Below are 7631 nucleotides of genomic sequence, written 5' to 3'. Positions count from 1 at the left end.
GAAAAGCCCCATGATGCGAGCACCAAGACGAGCAGGGCTGCAGCCAAAAGAGTGGGGAGGGGCGTGGGGACAGGTCACACAGGCCTCGCTGCAGGAGTTGGGACTTGATTCTCAGGGCATTGAGTAGCTTTTCAGCAGGGAACAACACGGGCAGATTTGTGTGAAGAGACCCCTGGGGAAGGCTGGTGGGTGGCGTGCAGTTGTGAGGAAATCAATTAAGAGGCTACTCAGGTGGCTGGGAATGGGGTGGTAGCAGTGGAAATGCAGGAAAATGGAGTCATTCATCCGGCAAATATTTCTTGAGCACTTCCTGCATGTTAGTACTTAGGAATCTAGCTGTAATAGTCTCTGCTCTTATATAGGAATTCTAGTGTGGACAGACAGACAAATACACGTCAGACTGCTAAAGGCAGTGGAGACAAGCACTGCCCTCGGGAGAGGTTCAAATGGGGAGTGTGCTTTTATAGAGAGGGTGGTCGGGAAAGGGCCCCTAATGGGACACAAGCGGAGACCTACACTGTGGACGGGATGAGCCAGGTTCGTGTCTGCGGAAGGAGTGGGATTCCCCGCAGACAGAATAGTACCAGCAAAGCCCAGCAAGTTCCTGGAAGAACAAGGAGCCGAATGACCAAAACGGAACATGGAAAGGATCAGTGGAGAGAAAAGCCACACCTTCCAAAGCCTGAAAACCAGCTGCTAATACTAAGGTTTACTCAGCCAACCCTGTTTTTCGGAGCTGCATGAGTCTCTGTAGGTCCTAATCTTTTCCAGCTTCTGTTTCAGGCAGGGTCATTTCAACTTAGGTGACTGCTCAGCCGTGTCTGCCCAGTATTAGGGGGACGTACTCATTGCTTGAGATCAAACTGTGAAGGGGCGTGGGCATGCTTTGGGTTGCTGGGGGGGCCTGTTGACACCCCCCAAGAATCCTCAGGCCCAAACGGGATGGGGATGCTCACAGCCTCTTGCCACATCTCCCACGTAGACGGAGCACTTCCCCCCATTGAGGCTTTCCCTGGTGATGCAGAGCAGGGACAGATCAAAGCCAGCAAATTGGAAGGCACCTGCTTTGGGAGCGTCTGCTCTGCCCACATTCTTGGCTGAAGTGACAGTCGGCGTCGGCGAGCATGGTACAGGTGAGAAAACAGGCCTAGAGAAAAGTCACTTGCCAAGGCAGGAGACCAGGCAGTGGCAGAACCCGGACAGGGACCAAGGCTTTTGATTCCTAATTTAATGCTCTTCCAGCTAAAACTAAAGTGCAGTGACTGTTCTCTGAAAGGCTGGTCACTGGAATATATTTTCTTCCCTGATTTCAAAATGATTCTTGTTCAGCATAATGCCAAAAGACCTTCCCGCCCTACGTCTGCATTCCTCCATCACCTGACAGTCACTTTGAACAATTCGGTGTATGTAGCTCTGAATTTGAATGCTGCTTCCTGCACTAGGGCAAAGGTGCCATGAAAATATTGCTGGATGCCTTTTCACAGATACGAGTTAAACCACACAGTGTTTATAACTGCTGAACCAAACATCAGAAAGTGCGGATCTTTTGTCCTGATTTGCAACCTTAATGGTATGAGAAAATCTTAGGAAAAATTTGAATCATGTTTAGGGACCTGTAAACAAGGCAAAGTATCTTGGACTGTAATGAGCTCCATCTCGGCAGGTTCAGGTGTGGACCACGCCCTGCCCTTGACTAGCTGCATACACTAAGGCAAGTGACTTAGCTTCTCTGTGCCTCAGTTTCTTCATCCATAAAATGCACATAAATATATACCTACCTCGACTGTGTACCTGATTGTTCACATGGTGAACAATCAATAAATCATAGCTGGTTGTTAATAATATTGTATTTTAATTATGAGTTTCAGGAGTACAAAACAACTAGACATTTAGGCCCCTCACAAGGTGGTAATCCCACCAAGCTTACTGCCCACCTGACACCATACATAGTTATTACAATGCCATTGACTGTATTCTCTATACTGTACATCCTGTGGCTGTGTATACAGAGGGTGCCAAAAATACGTATGCACATTTTAAGAAAGGAAAACTATTAACATTATAATAATATATACCGATAACAAAAGATGAATACAAGTCATGTTTGACTTCTGCAATGACAAGAGGTGCTTAAAGTGGTTACCATCAGCATCCAGACACTTCTGATTGTGGCGAACTACTGCTTGAGCAACGTTGACCAAAGTGTCCACTGGTATACATTTTTTTGGTACCCCCGGTATATTTAATTACAGTTGCCATCCAATATTATATTAGCTTCAGGTGGTTATTAATAGTATTGTAATCAGTCCTAAATTGGAAGACAAGCACTATTAAGTACAAGTTTCCTGTAGGTATTGCTTGCTTGGGACAGGCCAGCGTTACTCACACAATAGCTCTGTACTGGGGTTCATACTTCACAGCACAGGAAGGCTGCACTCCACCAGAATCTCAGGACGAGGGCATGTGAGGAGTAGAGCAATGGTCTGAGGCGGGCGTCTGGGTCTCAGTCCCGACTTGACCACCAATCTCTGTATGACCTTAATCAATTAGCTTCTGCACTGGGAGCCCTCCATTTCCTCATAGAGTGACATGGGGAAATTGGCCCAGATGACTGGTTCCCAGTCTCGGCTCCACCGTGAAACCCTTTTGCTAACTTTTTGTCTTTTATGGATCCCGTAGTTTAATAGATTTCTATTAAATAGAAATTGACTTATCTTTTTATCAAAATAGAAAACTGATCAGATTGAGAAAAATGTAAGGTAATTAACCACCCTGAGACATAATTTCAGCGAAAAGGGAAAAGCATTATTTTTGTCTTAGGATAAATTTACAATTTTGAGGTGTTTTTTGTTTTGTTTTACAAGCAAAAGAAGGTCACTCTGTGGCACATGCAGAGTCCTAAGCTTTGAAATGTCTGGGTTTAATAATATCCGTTCTTTCCTCCAGCTCTGAAATTCTCTATGTCTTGGAACATAATTTTACTGTTTTCAGTGATTATGGAGCTTCGCTTCATAACATAGTGTTGGTCTCACCCATGATTTTGTTTGACACCAACATGTTGGGCAGAAAGCAACCCCTCATTGTGGCTTTGCTCTTAGAGGGAAATATGGTCCACTTTATGTGTGCAGGCAGGCATATGTTTGTGGTGAAAAACATGAATGATGCGCTCAGTTACATGGTGCCCACTGGGCCCAGAAAGTTCCAAGGAGGATGGTTCCTAGAGGCTGGGGATTTGTATTGGACCCTGAAGACTAAGGGTGTGCTGGTCTATTGGCGCCCTGCACCCCTGGTGGTGCCACCACAGCCGGGCAGATCTCTAGGATCCTTCTAGAGACACTCACAGGCGGGATGCTCTCCCACAATCCTCTCTGCAAAATAAATAGTATTCACCTAAGAAAACGTGGAGGCTATCTAAGTAGAACTACTTAATACTTGCCATACTTGTTTCATCTGTTTGTTATAAATTCTTCAGTATAATCTATAACTCATGAGAATTTAAAAAAATATAACCATGTGTCACATAATACTTAACTATATTAATAATAATGATTTCCTATTACTGAGATCCAAATCTATAGTTAATTTTTTTGTTTGTCAAAAAAAGTCTTTTTACAATTTGATTTATTAGAAAAACTAAACCAATCATGGTAATTCAATTTCCTTTGTGCATTTGGTTGTTAGATTTCTCTTAGGTTTCGATTATGCTGAACAGTCTCTTTCACCCACCCTTTTTATTTCCATGTCATAAATTTGTCAGAGAAATTGGAGTTATTTGTCATGTCAAGTGTCCCTCATTTCACCACCACGTGGTGGTGTCTTATTCTTTTATCATCTATATTTCCTGTAAACTAGTAATTAAAGCTAAAGGTTTGATTTGATCCAGGTTCACTATTTTAGGAAGAACCCTTCATAGCCAGCATTGTGTATTTCCAGTTTTATCATCAGACCACATAACAGTGCTACAGTGCTGTTTATTTAGTGCTTACCATGTGGCAAGCATTGTCATACTTCACAAACATGTTTTATTTGGGGGACAAGTAGTTTAGTTTTCTTGTTTTTCTAATACAATATTTATTTGTCTTTCCTCGGTCAAACCCTGAGCCTACCACTTTTCCCCAGGCTGCCTGGGGAAGTATAGGAAAAGGAACATACAGGGCAGATGAGACGGGAGAAAGAACTATGGGAGGTGGAGACAGCTCCTTGACGTAGTAATGATGAGAAACGCCGCCATCAGGCAAAAGAGCGGCAGGGCCTCAGAGGACAAAGCCAAGAATGGAGTAGGAGAAGAGCAGTTGCTTCAAAGAAGGGTTCCTGGCATAAGGAGTGATGAGGCTCCCAAACACGGTTCCAATTCCAGGCCCAGCCCCAGCCCCAATGAACTTGGCTGCTGTGTTGATGTCCCTGGAAATGGTGCCTGTCTGGAGGCTGCGGCTAGAAATAAGTGCGGTCAGAATATGTGGGGCTGCCAAGCTGGCTGAGGCTCTCATCTGTCGGTGTCTCAGGTCGTTTCAGCACCACTACAGACAGTGACTGGCTGGCTCAGCAGCTGATTGGTGCTCCTGACCAGGGGGTGGAGACAAGGGGATGAGGGGCTGTGGCAGGAGCTATTCCCAGAGCAGAGAAGAGGACTAGTTCAGTTTTTATTTAATAATGATAAACTTAACTCTGAATCCAACTAGACCTGGAAGGAGATAAGGATGGAATCCAAAGAATTGCAGCAAGCAAGAACACGAAGATTACAGGATATGAGAGCTGGAGTTATTCTCAGGAACAAAAGGAATCGTTGGAGATAAGATAAAAACAAAATCAAATTGAGAGTGGCCTCGAGTCTTCTTGCTGGTCTTGCCATTCCTGGATCCAAAGCGCCCCTTGGCTTCTACAGTATGCATGCCGTCTCTCTGCTGGCCAGAACCCCTGCTGGCCATCCAACCCATCAGTCTTCACCGTGCAGATGACACACTGGGAGCCATTTGGGTTGGGTCCAGCGTTTGTCATGAATGAGATGGCAGGACCCGTATTTTTCAAAATGAAGTTCTCCCCCTAGGTAGACTTGCTGCCGATATTATTATCGTGTGTAAATTCATCACCCTGACACGTAAACCCAGAAATAAGTCTAGGAAAGCAGGAATCCTTATAACCGAATCTCATCTTCCCAGTGCTCAGAGAACTGAAGGATTCTGCTTTGGAACATTGTCTGCAAATAGCTTGAAGAAGACATGGCCCAACAAGTTGCCCATTAATGGCCATGTCTACACGTGGCCTTGGCAAGGCTGCAACTCCAAATAAGAGTCAGCAAAGAGTCCAGCATGATCTTACTTAGCTGCAAGTGAACATTGGTATAATTCTGGTTTCACAGATGGTGAGACCAAGGACTGGCCTCCCAAACTAGTACTGTCTTCCGTGCTGTGGTGCTGGTCTGTCAGGATTGGGGATTTCTGACAGCGAGGAAACAAGGAGCCAGCCCCCCCACCCCCAAACCCTCAGTAGAAGAGGTGCCGTGTGTTACGTGTTTTGTCCTTCTCCCTGCCAACACCCCACACTCCCCCCACACCTGCCCCTTACCTGTTCTCCCTCTCCAGGTTGAGTCACCAGTGACCCAAGCTGGTCCTCAGAAAAAGGAGGACCACTTACCTCCAGGCAGGAAGGATGAAACCACACCTCTCTTCTCTCTGCTTCTCAGGAGCCCTCTCCCTTTCTTTACGCAACATGGAATTTTTAAAGAAATTAGTGAGGTGAGATCTTTTCACCATTCCAGTCAAAAAAAAGGGGGGGAGGGGTAGGCTCAATGTCATTAGGAACAGGGATACAAATTAAAACCACGATGAGACACCTACATGTCCATCAGAATGGTTAATACAAAATGGCTGGATAACATAAGGTGTTGGTGAGGATATGAGCAGCTGGAACCCTCAGCCATTACTGGTGACAGTGTAAACTAGCACAACCACTTGAAAAAATTATTTGTCACAGCAACTTAGGCGAAACATATGCTTGCCGTATGAGCCAGCAAATCCACTCCTGGGCCAGGAGCCGACAGAAACAAGTGCTTATCAGCCCCTGAAGACTTGTATGTGATTATTCATCGCACTCTTTACAATAGCCCCAAACTGGAAACCAATCCCAGTGCCCAATCAACAGGTGAATGGAAATAAAATGTTCTATAGTCATCCAATGAGAGACGACACAGCTTTTAAAGGAAGGACTGCTACACACAGCGTGGATGAATCTCAGACACATGCTGAGCGAGAGAAGGCAGACACAAACAGCTACATGCTGCACGTTTCCATTTAGATAGAGTTCAAAAACAGGCAGAACGGGTCTGCGGTGATGGTGGTTAGAATAGAGGTTCTCTTAGGGATGACACAAAGGAAGCAGTTGGGGGCTAGAAATGTTCTCTCTCAATCTGGTGGTAGTTACATGGGTGTACGCATGAAAATTTGAATTAAACACTTAGGATTTATTTTAACATTATTGTATATACGTTAAATCTCACCCTAAAAAATAGAAGAAAAGAAATATACAACATAAATATATATAAATCTAAATGTAGGAACTGGGCGACCAAGGAATTAAGCTGATTCGTGGGAGTCCTGGTCCCAAGTTCTCTGCATTGGGAAGAGCCTTCCCTGTGATCCTCCCAGACTATACAGAACCGCAGTCCAGACCCTGAACGGTCAGGCCCGAAGGACAGCGAGGTAAGAACCTGTGTTTCTGCTCTTTGTCCCTCTGTCCTACTTAGACCTAGGACTAATATTTACCTTGTGTACTGTAAACAGGAAGTGGGGGAGGGGCGGGAGCAGGGCTGGGCGAGGGGCAGTGTGGGACCACCAGGTGCTGTAGGCTGGCCAGGACTACAGGGGGAGCGAGAGGGGCCCCATCGTGAGACCCTGGGAACTGGGCTGGCCCCTGTTTCCAGAATCCAGGCAATAGGTCCTAGGAGATGAGAGGAAGCAGAACAGAGGCCCAGGAGGCCTGGCCCTGACGCCTCTTCCCGGGCGCCCACTGCACACAAACACTCCTCCACAGCTCCCCAGGTGGGCAGCAGGGGAAACAGGACCTTCCTTCGGTGGCTGAGAGGCTGAGAGCAAATGTTGGCTGTCCCTGACCCAAGTGTGTCCTAGGGCAGCGTGGGCAGCGCTTTGCTGACCTCACCCTTGTCGCTACTTTCTTATATCTGTGTGTGGGAATCACACAAACCTCCCTGTTGGTTTACATCCATGTACCTACTGATTAGTAAGCACTTTCATGGGCTTTCCATTCACAATCTCCTTTAATCTTCCCATCAAAGTACTCTTCCCATATACAGATAAGGAAACTGAGGCACACAGAGATCAAAGCAACCGTCACCATATGTTAGGATTGGAAGGAGTTGGAGAGACCTTGTGACCCCACTGGCCCCAGTTGGCACATGTTCAGGGAAGTGGGGGCTGGATGATAGTGGTTACATTGGTCTTTCCTTTGGGACTTCCTCCCGGATCATCCATCTCTGTTCTCAGGAGGACCTGTGCTCCCAAATGGCGGTGTGAACTACCCTGTTTCCCCGAAAATAAGACCTAGCTGAACAATCAGCTCTAATGCATCTTTTGGAGCAAAAATCAATGTAAGATCCGGTCTTATTTTACTATAATATA

The sequence above is a fragment of the Rhinolophus hipposideros genome (genome assembly GCF_964194185.1).
Source record: "Rhinolophus hipposideros genome assembly, chromosome: 10".
Classification (NCBI taxonomy): Eukaryota; Metazoa; Chordata; class Mammalia; order Chiroptera; family Rhinolophidae; genus Rhinolophus; species Rhinolophus hipposideros.
The sequence above is the reverse complement of the archived record's forward strand: the minus strand, read 5'-3'. Positions refer to the sequence as shown.